General features: G+C 29.6%; 1 protein-coding gene across 2 annotated transcripts in view; it reads left to right on the forward strand.

Annotated features, from left to right (window-relative positions):
* Positions 1 to 19,010, forward strand: part of LOC123290964 (putative uncharacterized protein DDB_G0286901) — a 444,132-nt gene that overhangs the window by 165,077 nt on the left and 260,045 nt on the right. The gene's annotated exons all lie outside the window — the stretch shown is intronic.

The raw sequence follows: 19,010 nt of genomic DNA on the forward strand, positions 1-19,010 counted from the left end.
TGATTTCTGGGGGGGGGTAGTTACCCCTATTACCCCTCCCCCGTAAATACGCCCATGGTCAACACAAATTTTTTCACAGAAGCATGACTTTACTTTTTGAAAAGTTTTTGACGTGCTGAATATGAATCTGAGCGCAAAATTGCTTCAGCACGTCACGTTATAGAGAAATTCGTCCCTGAACATGAAAAAAACTTGTTTTTCTTCTTAATTCGAGGTCATATTTCACCAGTGAATATTTTTTCCTCACGAAAGCATTTACGCCATCAGAAAATACCATTAATTCCCCCTCAAAAACCATTTTCCAAAGTCTTTTTCCAAGAAATAGAATAGGTAATATATAAATATATAAGTATAGAAGTAATAATTAATTAATTAGTAGTAATACAATGTATAGGTATTTTAACTATAATAAATGTCATCTGATTTCTCGAAGAGCAAAAAGGATATCAGAATGATTCAAAAAGTATTTAGGAAGAGGAAGGAAAAGGAAATTTTCCAATTTTTCATATGAAAAAATAATTACATAGTGGCGTTACGGAATTTCAAATATAACCAAAAAACGAATTTTTCCCTATTTTAACTAAAAATATTTCGAAAACCTTATGTATTAGAGAAATTCTGAATTCGAATTCGAATTTAGCACCCTCTAAAACTACAAGAAATGTCTGTCGCATCAATGTGACAAAAAAAAAAAATCAAATCTTGTTGACCAGTGTTATTTGACACTCGTATCATGGAGGTGCATAAAAAAACCAGTTTGCCATATTAAATTTAGAATGACGTCATTTAGCTGACTATCCTTTGTTATCAAATCTAAACGGGGATTCAAAATTCCAGTTCAATCGGATTCATGTTTTAAAATTCAGTTTCAAGCTTTGCCTCGAACCAACAGACATATATGCATGCGAACATTGCACAATAATAAAAGCTTGTTATATAACAATTTTCCCCGAACAACTTGAATGCTATACATAAACAAAAAAAAGTTTTAATTAAAAGTTGTATTTGACGTAAGTCTGCACATTTTCATTTTTTATTTTGACGTTCTCAAATCAAAGGCAACTGTGATTTGTTATTTCTTAAGATCACCTTTTTTTATATGCTATTAATAAACCAGCACTCTCATTGTAAGCAATCTGCTCACGCTTTATTTTAAACATTAATAACTTTTTTCTATCCTATCTATCATACAATTTCATTTCCAAATTATGAATTTTTTCAACTTGTCTATAGTTTTAAAAACATATTATTGCCAAACGATTCAGAAATTGTGAAAATTTCTCTCATCACGTGGCTTAAGATGGAAGAAAACAAATTTAATTTTGGGAAATTTCCGGGCCTATTCGTATACTTTCGTAAATTTACTTTATTTGTCAAAAATATTGCAATATCATAATTTTTAATTGTGTAATAATTTTAGTGCTAATAATTAAAAATTATCAATTAATTTTACCTAGGTCTACGAAAGTCACGAACAAAAGAAAAAGGACAGCTTCTCAAATCTGGAAACTTTATGAAATAACTGTCAAATTCTACGCATAACCCTAGACTTATATATAAACTGTAAAAAAAAAACATAGTAACTTTTAACAAAATAGAATAGCAATAAAATTTACAGACAACTTTTATGTGTTTTATATATGAATGTGTTAGGTTTATTTGGAGTGGTTTGAGAGGGGGGGGGGAATGTAAGATGGTGTTTGGTGGTGTCATAAGGAGTAAAATTCTTTTTAGTATTTGACATTTTATCTCTATGTGAGTGTTTTTTTTTTGTTTTAAATGGTCCATAAAATAATATTTTTAATGAAAAATGTCTTCATTAAATCTCTAGTGTAAAGTATTATATTTTAGGGAGTGAGTATTTAAATGAGGCCCCACCCTCCTTGTAAATTTTACGATAAAAAGCCTTGTGAAATCTTAATACCTGTGAAATATATAGCCCTATCAGTTGCTTTGGAGCAGGGTTCGATATCATAGCACCAATTAGAGAAGAGATATTGCCAAATGGTTGCGTATCGCAACATGCAAGTAGACAGACATGGACAATCTGCCAACTTGCTCAAAATCTCGTCCACCAATCTTTTCACTCATGATTTTTGGCAAAACTTTGAGAACGCTTATGTTCCTTGGATTGGATTGAAGGTACGAGGAAGAAACTTTACGTAAAGTGCCTGTTAGGGCCATTGGTACCTATTTTTCCAGGTTTTTGCGGTGCACAATGTCTGTGAAAAACTTGGAATTTTTTCAATTAGGAAGGTTTCCTGTTACATATCCTGTTACAAGCTCAAGTCTTGGTTCAAAACTATACATAGAATGAATAGTAATAAAATTTCATGCCACACCGGTTTTTCCCGTGCATCACTTGAAGCCATATATATAAAAAAATGCTTTTAATATTTAAACCATGACAATAATATTTCCTGTCGCGCATGGCTTCGACATCATAGCGGATTTCGTCAGAATAAAGCAGAATATTATAGTGATTTTATATTTGTTTATTAAGTTGAAATTGCCCATCGATGCGGTCGGATAGTTGACAGTTTATTGTATCAAGTAACATTAAATCATGACTACTATGGCTTCTTTTTAATCTTATAGTTTTTTGTAATACTTAAGATAAATAATATTTGGGACCACAAAGGAAAAGTTATTATATATTCAAAAATAAACATTTCTTAAATTATTTACTTGGAAATAAAACATAAAATATATTTTCTATAGTTTTTTCTTTCTATTTGACCAGAGAAAAGTGTCATGATTATTATGAATATCTTTTATATTTTCATAAATAGAAAATTTATTTTTGTAGTCTAGGAGAGTATATTATTATATTACCAATGTTCTAAAAGAAATTCATACCAAACTTTCTTTTTTTCAACCCCCAGCTAACAACTAACAAAGAGGAGTGTCATAAATTGAATATGTCTGTGTATCTGTGTATCTGTGTGTCTGTCTGTGGCATCGTAGTTACCAAACAAATGATCCGATTTAAATTTTTTGAACAACTGAGCTAATTTTCTTGACACATAGCAGAGCCAAACAATCTTGATCAAATCACCTTTCAAAAAAAAAACAACCAAAATCGTTTAATCTGTTTAGAAGCTACGATGCCACAAACGAATCGATCAAACCGGATTTTGTGTCGGTGGTTTTTTTAATTTAAATTATTTCTAGAGCAAACAAGATAGAAATATTTTTCAGATTTATAATTTGCGTACCAATGAAAAACTTGATTATGGCCACGTGTTCATAGGATTGAGCCTCTAAAGTTAACTTAGTTTTAAGAGTTTTTCACCTTACCACTTTATGCAAATGCGCTTATTTAACTTTCACAAAATTTATAATCTCTGCATTGTCGTTTGTCGAAAAGACGTAAGGATTTTTTAATTTTGACAACTTTAGATGCTTCTTTTAAGCCACCTAGAAAAACGTAGCACCAATAAACTCAAAGAGGGAAAGTTTCTTTCGAATGCTTAATTAACCATTTTTTTGATTAAATTCAATTGCACAGTTTCAGTGATTATTCCAAAGGACCTGTATTTCAATGTTTTTCGCGTCAGATTATCCGAGCTTAACACAGTTCTTATCTTACTCTATTATGTAATAACCTCAAAGTTTGAAAAAAATCCATTCTTCGAAAATAAACAATAAGGAATATTTTAACGCAAATAATATACCTAAACAAAAAAAAAAAAAATTTCTATAAAATATGTTTCTTACTATTTAGATAAGAATTCTATTATCTATGTATGCGCGTGTACGAACTTATTTTTTTTTTGTGCGGGTTTAATACTTGTGAGAATATCATTTGTTACACAAACAAAATCGATTTTCAATTTTATACTTTTCTAGTATAGTTTTTTATAACATTTTTTCCAGACAAAAATAATTTTATTTTCTGCTTTTGTTCGGTATATTTATTATACAATTGTGTGTGATCCCATGCGACATTCTTATTTATTTAATATATTTTAAATCAAGAGGCTTTAGATTTTGAAAATAATGTGTGTTTCGATGATTTTTTACCACCATTCGCAGAAAATAGGAAAATTCCCAATGTGAACTATTATTTTAACAAGTGAATTAAATCAAGAAACATAACAACACCATTTCTATTATTCTTGAAACTATGCACTTGCCTTATCTTCATCCCTGAGTCGCCCTTTCTATCCACATATTAACTATAAAGAGCTTAGTTTGTATGACAAAGATTATAAGATTTTTATTCGCTTCGTGCAGGAGTTTGATTTCAGGAATTTCCATGGTAATGACACACTTCTTTACGTTGATAATTTAAAGAAGTACTTGATAATGTTAACTTACATTCAAAAATATTATTAGTGCAATTTCGTCTACTATTTTCACAATTTCTGGTGGAATAAGTTTAATTAGTTGATATTTTTCAATATTTTGACATTTACTATAACAATAACATGTAAACAATTGAAAACTAATCATTTTTAAATAAAAGATGTGATTTATAACAAATTTTATCAGATAGCAGCGCTGCAATCGAAAGTTGTCTCCTGCACCTACTTTGCAATCAACGAATACTCCTTATATAAAAGCAACAACTGCTGTCTTTTAGTTGTCTGTTACGATCTTTTCAACTGTAATACATAGAAAAAATATTCCTTGTCTAAAAATAAATAATTTTTGTTGAAATATTTTTTCGTAAATATCTTAGTTTTCCCGCGAGGGAAAAAAAATACCTACCTTAGTTTCCATTTTCTCAAAATCCATAAAAGATAGAAAGAGTTGGAAATTGGTAGATAGCTTCAATTAGCGAGTCTTTTGATTTAAATATCAAACTAAGCCCATCCAATTTCACAATTCTAGAAAATTTTCGAACAGTAAACTCAGTCAATTGTTCATTTTCGTAATGATACTTTCCGGAGACAGAAATTAATACTTTCCACTACGTTTGCTTGTCAACATATATTGGAAAAATAAATAATAACGTCAAGCTGTCAGTATGGCATTCATAATCAGGCCTTCATATTGAAAAAGCCAGCAGTGGTCTATGAAATGACTAGACCATTGAAAGAGCTGGCTATTTTATATTATAGATTATTCTCATTTTTAAAAAGTATTGTTGTAAATTACTATGGTTTTTTATATACACCTATTTATTCAAAGCCAGCTAGAACTCAGAACATAATTAAAGCCTGCTATCTTAAATATGTTTTCTAACTGAATGAAATATCGAAATAATAGTTTTGCATTATTTGATTCGAAGAGTGCAATTATGGTTTTATTTATTACGCTGTTTACAAATTTAATTGGAATAATAAAATATGTTTTAATAACAGGATATTATTGGAAACCATCTAGAAATTTGTTATTATGTTGAAAACAATATCTAATTTCGTAGAATAATATAAAATTCTAAATTACTCACTGAAAACTATTGTTTTGCAACCATTCTAATGCTTACTTCTAGTTATTCTCACAAGGAAATTTTCATAAAATAAATTTGACATTAATTGAACTTCATGGAGAACGTAATTTTATACTTTTTAGTTTTCTCTATATTCTTTTAAAAAAAAAACTGAATAATAAAAGATAATAAGTTTAGTTCAATTATTTATATACCCTGTGTATAGTTATCAGACTCGTGTTCTTTAACCCTCGACTAACAAAGACGGGTGTTGTAACTTAAGCTTATATGTGGGTCTGCCTGTGACATTATAGATAAAAAAGAAATGATCCAATTTTCAATTTTTAGTTTTGTTTGGAAGGTAATTTGATCGAGATTGTTGTTCTTAGCTATTTTTAAGCTTAAGTGGTGCCGTACCTCATAAAAAACAGAAAAGTGACGATGAACTTTAAATGGTTGAACAGATAAAAAAAAAAAATAACATCGATTCTTCCTACAATTCCAAAAACAAATCGTTCAGACCTGATTATTGTTTTACCAAATAAAGCCGTGAATTTGCCACATTACACAAAAAACTGTGACTATAACTATACTCAATGCCATAATAAAACTTGATTGGTTAAAAATCGAAGGAAGTCATAGTGAGTCACATATGGTTATCCATGTTTGCAAAACGGCGTTTTATGTGGCTATTCAATGTCATGACGAACGTACGTTATACATATTCTTTTCAGCAAACCCCTTCCTGTAAAATTAAGTGGTTTGTATATATTCCCATATTCTAGTCTCCCATCTTAGGCTATACGCCATATTGGATTTAGAATGACGTCACTTAGCTTACCATGCGCGATTTCTAATCAACAAGAAATAATATTTCTATTCAGAATCGAAATATCGAAAAAAAATAAACCATTTTTTGTAAATTTGAAGTATGTTAGGTTAGGTTATTTTGGCTATCCACGAAGGACACACTTAGGCTATAGAGCCCATTGTGATATCATATGTGTTTTTGATATCATATGTGTTTTACCACCTTTCCGATGATAATTTCATTTATCAGCTCCTCTATTTCAGAGGCTGAGTGCACTTTCTTCATGCATATACCATGTACTGACGGCGGGAATCGAACCTACAACCCTATGCATACCGCGGACGGAATTGGAAAATTGAAGTAAAATGGAATAGAATTTATAATTCTAATAGAATTAGAAATTGATAGTTTCTTTAATTGATAAGTAACGTAAAATACAATTCTATACGCCAAAGCAATAGATTCAATTTATGTTTATATTTATCAAAATAATCTCTAGTAACCTTGCGCTGAGCTATGTATATTCCATCAATTTTCTTGAGTGATCATTACGTTTGCCGTCAAAAGAAAAGATTTTGTCGGTAGAATGTAAGTAAGACCTTTACAGGATATGTGAGAAGCAAATTCAATAAGACATGTATGGCGATGTATTGTCTGGATTTGTGTCACATGCAATATTATGCTTGTAGCAATATTCAGGATCAATTATCATGCCAACACAAAGATTTTGATCACTAAAGCACTTGAACTAAAGCATATATGTGTTAATTAGTTTTGCTTTAAAGTGATATATCATTTTTCCCCTGAAAGATATTCCTTATATCTTCAAGTAGGTATTTATCTATATATACACAAGGTATATAAAAATGAAAAATCGACAATATTTACGTGAATATTTGGTTCTTAAAAACATTCAAATATAATTTTATTATAACAATATATATAGGTATATATACATACTATCTCATATATCTGGCAAGGTATACACCGAATATATATTGTACAAGATGTCCTAAGCTGAAAAATGTTACACAATTATACTTAAAAGTAAAGATATACAATTATCGTTTTTATAATCGCTTTATTATTATTTATAATCGCTTTTCTTATATAGTTTTTATACCATGCATATGAAATATACATAGTATATTAAGTTTAGTCCCAAGTTTGTAACGCTTAAAAATAATGATGCTAGGAAAAAAAATTTGTCATAGCTGTTCATTAAATCACCTAATTAGTCCATTTCCGGTTGTTCGTCCGTCCGTCCGTCTGTGGCCACGATAACTCAAAAACAAAATAAGATATCGAGCTGAAATTTTTACAGCGTACTCAGGACGTAAAAAGTATATAGGACGTTATATGTAAAAAATGTTCCTTATCAAAAATTAAACAACTTTTGTTTGAAACATTTTTTCGTAAACATCACTGTTTACCCGTGAGGGCGCCAATTAGGCGGAAATTTTATAATATGTACTATACTTGATTATCAGTTATCTATGTGTCACATGTTTGTATGTGTAATGTGATAAAGAAATCAACACTGACTATGCATGGTATTTCAACAATTAACTCAATCAATTGTTTGTTTTCACTTGTTTTATATCGCTTTAAACCAGATTTGATTGGGTTTTCACGGCGACTTACATACCACGAATATAATTATATTGAACAGAAAATAACAAATGACAAGTTTATGTATTTTTATAAACTTTTGAGCAGTAGTATGATGTAACGGATACTTCTTTCTCTTAGCAGTTAATTAGACAAGAAATGAATAGTATATAGAGCATTTCATTTTACGATATGTCATATGTTAATAAAGACTGTGTCGTTGCATTTACTATGACAAAGTAATTTGTATAAATTTATACTTCGAAGTTGTGTTTATTATTTCGAGGAATTCAAAATTCATTTTAGAAGAAGATTCATCCAGCGTATAGTTGATTGCTATTTTCATCATAATCTTTTCTCACTAGATATTTCAAATTGTTAGATGGTTTTTAGAGGTATTTTTATATTTTCCGGGTTTAGAACATAAAGACCAAAAAAGTCAGTGGGAAAGTTTACACTACCATAAGGCATTTCTTAATTCACAATCAAATTGTGGCGCTTTCGCTGTGCACAGAAGTTGTCAAAATTGCGAAATAATATTTTATTTCGATATGCAAATTGGCGTGGGTATAATTAGAAATTAAAAATATGTAGCTTAAAAGCATTTTCTTGACTCTTTTTCGTCTCACCTGTGAGATCCCAATCCACTATCTCAATTTAGAGGTGCTGTGGAGATGCACAAAAACATAAGAAGCGCAAACTTCATTATGTGTCAATAATAAAGAAAAGGGTGGAGAATGCAAGAAAGTTAACATCCCCCAGAAAGCAGTTCTTGGCCACAAATTAAACACACATTAATTTTCAACCCTCCATTTCAATTTCAAGCTGCTTTAGAGAGGATAAAATCTGTGAAAACGTCCAACAAAAGCTTTTTCCTCTGGGTGTCTTCTCCGATTTGCATGAATAATCTCGTTTGTACTAATGGAAGCCGCTGTTAATGTACCCTATATCTCAATTTGGAGCGGCTTTGGACATGCGTAAAACCACTAACACTATTTTAAGTCCAAGAAGGCGAAGGTGCTGGAAAGTTGACTCTCCTTCCAAAAGGCACTTCTTTGACACAAATTGTATTTAGTAAGTACAAAACAAAATTTCTTTAATTTATTTTAGAGCAGCTGTAGAGGGGAGTAAAGCTTTAAAAATATCGAAAAATGATTTGCCTCAAGGAATCCCCTCTAAAATTGCTTAAATCAGTTACTGCATTTAAAACAACGATCTGTCAAGAGAATAACACTGCATACTGAATTTCACCCGCTGAAACGTAATTGATTAACTTAAGGATGTATGAGCATGACAACAATGTTTGATTTAAAGGCTCAAAATTTGTTTGTAGGTAGTCTTTTACTCAAAGAATATGTGGTTAAAATTTCAGCTTAGGTATCCGTGCAAATTTTTAAGAAAAAAGTCATTAAAAATCGATATAAAATACATTGGCTCTTATGGAGGAATTTCAAAAAACGACATATTTTCGAAGTTTTTGATAATTTTCATTTGGAATGAATGAAAACAAATTAAAAAAAACCTTTTTAATAGAAAGTAAACATATTAGCAATGAATTAGAAAATAAAAAAACTAAGTGTCACCGTCCATATAAGGGATGTAAGAGCAGGGTAGATTAAGGGTTGAAATTATTTTTATCTTATTTTCAACTTTGATGATGAATTTTGTTTTAACTTCATGAATGTAGACGAAAAATAAGAATAAAATTTTTCGATATGTGTCTTGGTTTTCGAAATATCGAAAGCTAAATGATTAAACAAAATTTTCAATTTTCGATATTTTGAAAATTAAGCCAGATATCGAAAAATTTTATTCTTACTTTTCGTCTTATATCGTCAAGTAATAATATAAATTTATCATCAAAATTGAAAATATCTATTTTTAAATGTGTGCCCCCACTACCATGCTCATACATCCTTAATTTTATCACACCCTGTATATAAATATAGGTACCACTAACAAATATATATAAATAGCATCATACCTTTTCTGTAACAAATATTATATGTCTGCATGTATGCCTCGCTTGTACATATCTAGCAACCACCTACCTATACTGTAAACTCTGTTGAGAGTTGGATTTAATGTTCAACTTGTTCAAATAAATGACAGGATTCTTTGGATCATATACTTTATATTATAAGAGTTTGTACAAATGTAACAAAATTTATTACTTTTTCTCTTACCTACTGTAACTGTATACTACACAAAACTAAGTATTCAAGTTATAGCTTTGATATATATACATATTCTACAATTCTACGAGCTAACTCTATATATAGCTAAACGTCTGGTTTGTTAATGTTCCGTACCGAAAATTTGAAACGTACGTTTAAGTAGTTGAGAATTAAATTAAATTGAAAGTTTTGGTATAAGAGCTGGCAACATCAACCCTATATAAGCTTAACCAATTCTATACGCGATATGCCTAGGATAGCGGGTTCCATTCACGCCGTCACAACAAAAAATTACTTAAAGTTTGTTGGTCTGGTGTAGTGCATGGTTTATGCATGAAAGAAGTGCACTCAGCCTCTAAAAATAATATAGGAGCCAGTGGGCAATAACAATGGGCCAGATGGCCTAAGTGTGTCTCTCGTGAACAGCCAATAAAAACTAACCTTACCTGGAAACATTAACGAAGTTGATTTTACGACGTTTTTCGTAAAATCGACGCACCTTTTTCACGATTGCGTTCATTGCCTTCACTATTGCGCATTCCCGAAAATTTTAAAATGATTTAAAGACAATTTTCAAATGAAACTTTTTTACGTGTATCACTAAAAAAAATACAGAGAGTGAATCGATCAAAAAACGTGACGGCCTTCTGCCTTCTTGTTCTTGTTCTTCTTCTTACTGTCTTATACTACCAATAATTTCATTTTCAATTCACAGGTGGCATTCGTGTTGTAAAATTATACATTTGTTCTATTTTTCATTCACAGATGACTCGTGTTTTAAATGAAGAAAATATTTTAAAAATCAATAATAATTGGCTTGTTGATTAAATTTTGTGAAGAATTCTCACTGCACAGGCAGAAAAGTGAAGTTGGTTTTTGAAAATCTTTAGAAGTACACAAAATATGAACGTTTAAAATTCCTAATTAAACAAAGAGGAAGATATAGATTAGTGACGTCATTGTACGATATCACCATAAAGATTCATATCAAATACATATAAAATTTTGTTTTGCTTAAAGGAGATGGGCAATCAATTTTTGAATGCTTTTAACTTCTTCGTTTTTTAATTAATTTTAATTTCACTTTCAAATTTTGTCATGGTTTTAAGTCTAGTTGTAAATTTTTATGCGTAATATGTCAAATTCAACATATGACAACTAGCGTATTCATTTATGTAAATTTTTAAAAAAAAAGCAAATATATTTTCACTTCTGTCCATCTTGACAATCCTCTTATTATTCTCAGACAGTTTTCGCTCCAGACATTACTATAATAATTTTAATAAAAATTTATTCAAGTCACTGTAGTGAGGGTGTAATTTTAATACGATTTAGTTTAATTTTATTTAAAATTAACCAGTGTGGCTTGGCACGGGTGCAAACGAAATTAGAATTAGAATGTACTTATAATACATACAAACATTACGAAAAAAAAACATGTAAGTGAAGACCGTTTCAAAATGTATAGAAGAATGTAACTTAGATAGCGTGCATCTAGTATTAGTTGGAGATTTGCAAGCACTACGTATATACTTCCCGATCTAAGTCAATAAAATAAGCAATTGAAAGCGTTGCCAAATCTCTTACCAATTTGATCAGAAAATCAGTTTATTGTGGTCTGTATTTAAGAAATGAGTGAGGTGTTTTTAGAAATGCTTTTTTGTATAACAAGATGTTTTTACAGATGATTTCAACGATACGTGTTAATGTCAAGGAATAGAAATAGTTCGAGTATCAAAAAAAAAAACTGTTGCTATGTTATTTTGAAGGTAAACTGAATACAGATAAGTTTCTACGAATAAATATGTTATTTTAACTCTATAATGTGGCATCTTACTTCGTCAGTATCTCATTGCTATGGCTGACATCGAAGTGAGAACAGCTCTATGTGCGTATAGCTAGTACAATTATCTTCTTAACCTTTATATTCAACTTTAAAATGAGATGTAAATCATTGAGCTTGATAAAGGAATAATAGTCCAATTATCTTAGGGATTATTTTAGGGAAATATAACGGAATAAGCTGAATATTTGTACAAACATTTATTTTGATAGTAAAAATGTTGCCTCAAAAGTCAAAGGTCGCAAAAAATTTGTTTTTTGAGAATATGTCGTTTCCTTTACCTTCAATCCTATTTACATTTGTTATAAATTTGTAGGGGAACAAATTTTCTACAAATTTTGTCTGAAACCTTTTTTTTAACGTAGAACCGTTTTTGAAATAGAGGGCACCGAAGATGGAGCGCTCAGGTATACTTGACTAAGATGATCGGGCTAGAAAGACGATATCGTGTAAGCAGAAAAATACAGGCAAGAGAAATTATATATAAGATAAATATTCCAAACAATCTTGGTATTCCGAATACTTATTTCATTAAACCAGTTCATACTTGAACGATACGATATTTTTTCTTATACGCCTCGTTTACATAAGCTTACACTTTCGTTAGAAATTAACGAAAAGTATGCAAACAATGATGATGAAATGATTAAAAAAAATTATACGCTTAAATAAATTTGTAATTAGTACTTGATTAATAATTTAAACGTTTTTCTGTTTTCAGCTTTTTACATCACTTTTAAATTTTAGTATCCTAATTTTAGAATTCTTTTTGCAAATTTATACATATTTTACAGCAGTAAGAAGCATATTAGTGGTGAAGAAAAATTATGGGCAACTGAATATTGGAAACTCTATATTGCTGATAAATTTAGTAATGGTTGACAAACTATAATTTTCTTAATACGAGTAGATCATAATATGCTGTTTCCTATCAAATGAAACTTGTTGATAATAGCACCAAATTTTTCTACCACATTATATTTTTAAGGTAGGTAAAAGGAAGGCAATGACAAAGAAGATGAAACATCATTACCACCTTCTCCTAACAGCGACAGATCTCCTAATTATCGTGTTGCACTGGTAAGCCTAATCGTCTAGCATGCCTGTCGCCTAATCAATGTCCTGTAATAGCTATAACGATTTTGCTTATAGAGGTCTTTTAAAGCTATATAAGATATTTGGAAGGCCTATGATTCTACTCAGACTATATCTGTCTGGTAGTACCACAAGTGTGCTCCTCCCGTCATCTAAAATTGACCAATCTTAAGATATATTCATTCGATAGAACCTTGCACGTCGCAAGCGGAACTTACAGATTGCCGGATGATGCTTTTGTGAGACAGCCTTGAACCATTTCTTGCCAGTTCTCTGACTTCACAATTCTCTCTCATTAAGCCAATTCGTATTTTTTTAATGGCTTTCTTAGGAACCTTCTAAATCTGGATCGATTCTTCAAATTGAGACCGGTTCGGTTCTTGCTAAAGAAAACAGACGATGATCATTTTTAAATTTTCAAAATCAAAAGATTTCAAATTTAATTTATGAAGATAAAAAAATCTTTCAAAGCACACTATCGAAAAATAGATAAAATTGTTTTTATTTTTATTTTCAAAAGAAATATTTCAAGTTAAATGTAGTTATTTGCGTGTATATTCATAAAATCTTTATTGCTGGACATTTATATCGAAAAGAGAAAATTACCTTTTATTTGACCGAAGTGTCCAATATAGAAGTTTGTATGTTTTCTAGATAAGTATAAAATTGTATTTATATACATATTTGTGTGATATTTGGTGGGCCATCTGTTTATACAGGATCAAATTATTATCCTGAAGGTATATATTATGTGACATATATTATGATGATTATTATTATTATTTACTGCCAATCTTTATAGTATTACTGGGTCCACTGATTAAGTAATATATACAAATTGGTATTTATTTATAATGCCTAGCATTCAGCTTGAAATAAAGATCTGAATATGAACCACTCACTCAAAAAATTGGAAAAAATTGAAGATATTCTTTTTAATACGATATCTTTGAAAATTACTTAAGACCATTTTGAACCATAGACACCAAAATCCAATCCAGTTATTGCCAAATTTTTTTTTTTGAGATATAGATCCGATCACCAAATGCGTGTATGGTGCTTTATTTTTTGAAAACTGTCATTTTGACACCAAATTTTACTGGAATTTCGATTTCTACAGACTAAAATAACCTGAAATCAGATATGAAAAAGTTTTTCTCAATACTTGGGATTTTAAAAGCGATATCCCTTAAAATATTTGAAAAAAACGATTTTACTTTTGATGTAATAAAATATGATTCTACTATAAGTTTATAAATGCTGTAAATAAATTGTGGAGGTGCAATTAAGTTAGGTAATATATCCATTCGTAACATATAATATGATTTATTTGCTATTCCACCATATTTATATCATTATTATTAAAGACAAAATTCATATTCAAAAGTATCGAACAAAGAGATATAGCAATAGTCCGATATGTAAAGGTAGCACATTATATAATCAGCTGCCTGCTGACATTAGAGCAATACAAGATTTCAACAGATTCAAATGTTGTTTAAAAGATTATCTAATTGATTTGTGACCGTACAAGTGTGATTTATTAAATATACAAATATGATTTTCTTTGTATGACATATTTATACTCTTATTGAGTCAAAAATAAATTGATTATTATTATTATTATTATTATTAAAATCCTCGAATTATCAAATATTAATTTAATTTCACTTTTCTGTAGTATGCAATTTACTTCTTTCGTTGGTTAATATTCTATTACTACGTTGAAATTTTCTTTTTGTCCAAGTGAAGCTTTAGATCCCAATAGTTCCCATAATAAACCTCAAGAAAATAAATATAGGATTACACATATAAAAACAATTATTAATAAAAATTTTAAATAGTTTTTGAAAGAACAAAACTAAAACCTACCTCAAGTTCTTGAAATCGATCTGAGAATCCAAATGAAATTTTTCAATATATGTTAACGTTCTTAGGCCGGACAATGTACGAACGTCATTATAAGATAGCAATCTGTGAGCACGCACTTCTGTATGTGTGTTCGGGGATATTTTTTTTCGTTCAAAATATGTGGTCTTGCGAATGAAAGGTTATAGCTATCTCGAATCGGTGTCAATCGTTGTGTAATAACATCAAGATATGGCGATTACTAAAAGTGGCGCTTTGAAACCAGGACACAGGGAGTCAAACTTGAAATTTTTCTGTTTACATTAAGAAATGAAATATGAAAATTCTGATAGTTATAGTAAATAACTTATTAAATTTATATAACATAAAAAAGCGAGTATTTTCTTTCTAAGCCACACAAATCTGTTACAATACAATAATTAATATCACATTTTAGGAAGTTATAGAAAGATATTTCTATCACCCTAGTTGAATGTGCGGATTATAAGGGTTACACTCAAGTAAACAGCTTGTTTTTATAATTATATCTATCATTATTATTGTATTTTAATATTTCATCGAAAAATTAATGTTTTTGATCTTTTTCTTTAGTAGACATATCTGTATTTGATGAATTTCATGCTACAGTAAACAAAATATAAACACGCAATCATAAAAATTGTGTATATAAAATTGCAACATATACCTTATTTTAGTGAGTATATCCCTCATATGTGTAGTAAAAATAAATTGATTTTGTCAAATGTGAATGAAACAGATTATTTTATGACACAATATTATCTATCTACCTACCATATCTATCAGTTTTATCTATTCCACCATAATATCAAATGAAATTTTTGTTGATGCAAATAAAAAATACATTTATTTTAAGATTTATTTATTTCCATATTTATAATACGATTAAACAAGTGAAAACAAACAATTGACTGAGTTAATCGATGAAATACCATTTAAAGACAGTGTTGATTACGCAATCATTCGTTTTTATACATCATGTAAGTTGATAGCATTGTATTTTTAGGGTCAAAATTACCTTAAATACAGAGTTCTATGCAAATCGTAAATAAAATATTTTTCCCAATTTTTCGATTTTTTCTAGGGGGTACCCCTTAAGAAAATTACCAAAAATCGAGGAATTTTCTTTGCCTTAAAAATCGATAAAATACATTATATAATATAATTTGGACCTAAAAAATCCAAAAATCGGGTTTATTTAATGATTGGATGCATGGCTTTTGAAATATAATCAAAAATTGGAAACGAAGAGCGATTTTCTCAGAAACTATACATTCAATCGGTACATACGATTTTTGTATTTTTTGGGCCAAACTTACCTTATATACAGAGTTTTATCGATATCGGCAACAAAAATGTTTTCCCAATTTTTTCGATTTTTTCTAAGGGTTACGTACCCCTTAAGAATATTGCCAAAAATCGAGAAATTTTTTTTGCCTTCGATATCGATAAAATTCATTGTTTAATATAATTTAGACCTAAAAAATTCAATAATCGAGTTTATTAAATTATGGAATGCGAGCGATTTTCTCAAAAACTATACATTCAATCGATACATTAACCCGATTTTTGTATTTTTAGGTCAAAATTACCTTTTATATAGAGTTTTAGATAATAACAGCCTTACATCTTTTTTCGTTTTTGAGTTATCGTGTTGAGCTATCAATTACTATCTAAACTATGCAATAAAACTGCTTACAATAAAATATTTCAAACAAAAAAAATGTTTGCCTTTTTATAAAAAACAACTTTCTAATTTAAAATATTCGTCTAATGTTTGCCAGTTATGAATTAGAGGAGGTTAATACCCGTATAAGATGTGTGCCTTTGGTCAAGGATATGTAAGCTTTAAAAAAAATTTGGAAAACGGTTGACCCTGCAGGTCATCCCTGTAACTTCCCGCTAAGTATTGACTCATAACGTGTAAAAAATTTTATCTATTCTGATGTTATATCCACTCGCAAAACACTATTTTTTAAATTTTCAAATCGCGATAACTTTAGAATGAATAAACCGATTTTCACGCAGTTGGTGACATTCGACGCAGTTTTTGAAGCTTCATGAAGAATCTTTAAGTTTCAATTGATAGAACAAAAAATTTTGAGGTTATTCCGAAAAAACGCTTTTTTGGGTTTTCTTTCGTAAACGATAACTCACAAAAGAATCAACCGATTTTGACCGGACTGGTGGTGATCGACGTGGTTTTTTTATGTTGAGAGCTGATTATATTTATATTTTTGGAATTGATCGATACAGCCGTTTAAAAGTTATTCAAAAAAAACCACTTTAAAAAAAATTTTTTTTGCAGTTTTTTTGAGATTTCTCAAAATCTAAGTTTGGTCAAGCCCTTTCGAATGGCACCAACCGCGATCAAATCGGACAAGCCGTTCAAGTTATGAGAGGTTTACATACACACACACACACACACACACACACACACACACACACACACACACACACACACACACACACACACACACACACACACACACACACACACACACACACACACATACATACATACATACAGACACCCTCGCGAAAGTAGTCAGGGAAGCTTCCTGACACCTTAAATCGTCGAGATCTGGTGAAAACTCGATTTTGGCAAAACGGGGTGAAAACAATAACTTCCCTATTTTCTTAGCGGGAAGTTAAAACACAGTATGGTTATTAAGATTCTTATTAACCTAGATTTTAAATTTAACTCTTTTCAACAACAACTTACTTATTTAACCATCAGAAAAAACCTATCTCATTTAAACTACAAGTAACTTATTTAATCATTTCAGAAAATGTATTGTATACAATAATATTATCATAAACGTTTTTATAACATTTTCATTTGCATAAACTATTTAGATAATTTAATCTTTACAGATTCTATGTATACTTACTTCATACATTGTATTCTATACTACTTGATACCCGGCCGCTTCACTGGGCTTAAAAGTAAAAATCACTATATAACCCGCACCTATATTGATCTCACTTATCCCCCTTCCTAAACACTCGAAGGTATTGTTGTATATAGCTAAAATATATGCACAATTTTCAATTTTTTAAAGTGTAAAATACTTATAATTCATTCATTGAGTATTGCAGAAAAGATGGCCATGAATTGTTTTACATTTACTATTTTGTATTACAGAAATCTTTTATTTATGGTTCAAAATCATAATCATATAATTAAAAAAAAATATATATTTATAAATTAAAACTCATGTGTTATTCTGATGTATGAGTTAAATTCTGGCATAGTTTCATTAAAATCCATTCGCTAGTTTTTTTGTGAAAGCGTAACAAACAAACAAACAAACATCCTTACTTTGACATTTAAAATATATAGAGATGTAACAAGCTTCCTTCATACATTGTATTTTATTTAGAATTCTTACAACAAAAAATTTATTGTCTTCTTAGAATAATAATACATAAAAAAAAATATTTCACTTAGTCATGATAGTGATATAAACACTATTTTCACTTAATAAATTTTTGTCTACTTCATAAATTATTTTAAAAAAACATATGCCTTTTTTTATTATAAAAAAAAAAAACATACAGAATAAAGACGCGAAAAATTTTCATAAATTAGAGTCACTCACATAGAACATTAGTGACGGATTTGTAAACATCTTAAACCGGATATCAAGAGGACCCCTCGGATACCGAGGACCGCCTTCATGTGTAATTTTTTCTTTCCTTTGTATTCAATAACACGCCAACCGATTTCGATTATTCTTTTTTAGTGGCAAATTAGTCAGTGTACTTCAAATTCACTAAAAATCACAAAATAAAAAAACTTTTAGCAAAAAGAAAAACTTTTCCACAATAAATTAATATGCACTAAAAAGTAAAAAAATAACGATAATATAATATAGTTATAATTATTGTTATTTTTGGAGTCAGTGTCAGCCAAGCTAATGTACCAAATTGTTCTCTCAGAGTTGTTTCCTTGACTGACACCGACTCCAAAAATAACAATAGTTTTAACTACATTATATTATCGTAATTTTTTTACTTTTTATACCATGTATATATGAAATATACATAGTATATTAAGTTTAGTCCCAAGTTCGTAACGTTTAAAAATAATGATGTTAGGAAAAAAATTTTGTCATAGGTGTTCATAAAATCACCTAATTAGTCCATTTCCGGTTGTCCGTCCGTCCGTCCGTCCGTCTGTGGACACGATAACTCAAAAAC

The sequence above is a fragment of the Chrysoperla carnea genome, chromosome 1 (assembly GCF_905475395.1).
Source record: "Chrysoperla carnea chromosome 1, inChrCarn1.1, whole genome shotgun sequence".
Taxonomy (NCBI): domain Eukaryota; kingdom Metazoa; phylum Arthropoda; class Insecta; order Neuroptera; family Chrysopidae; genus Chrysoperla; species Chrysoperla carnea.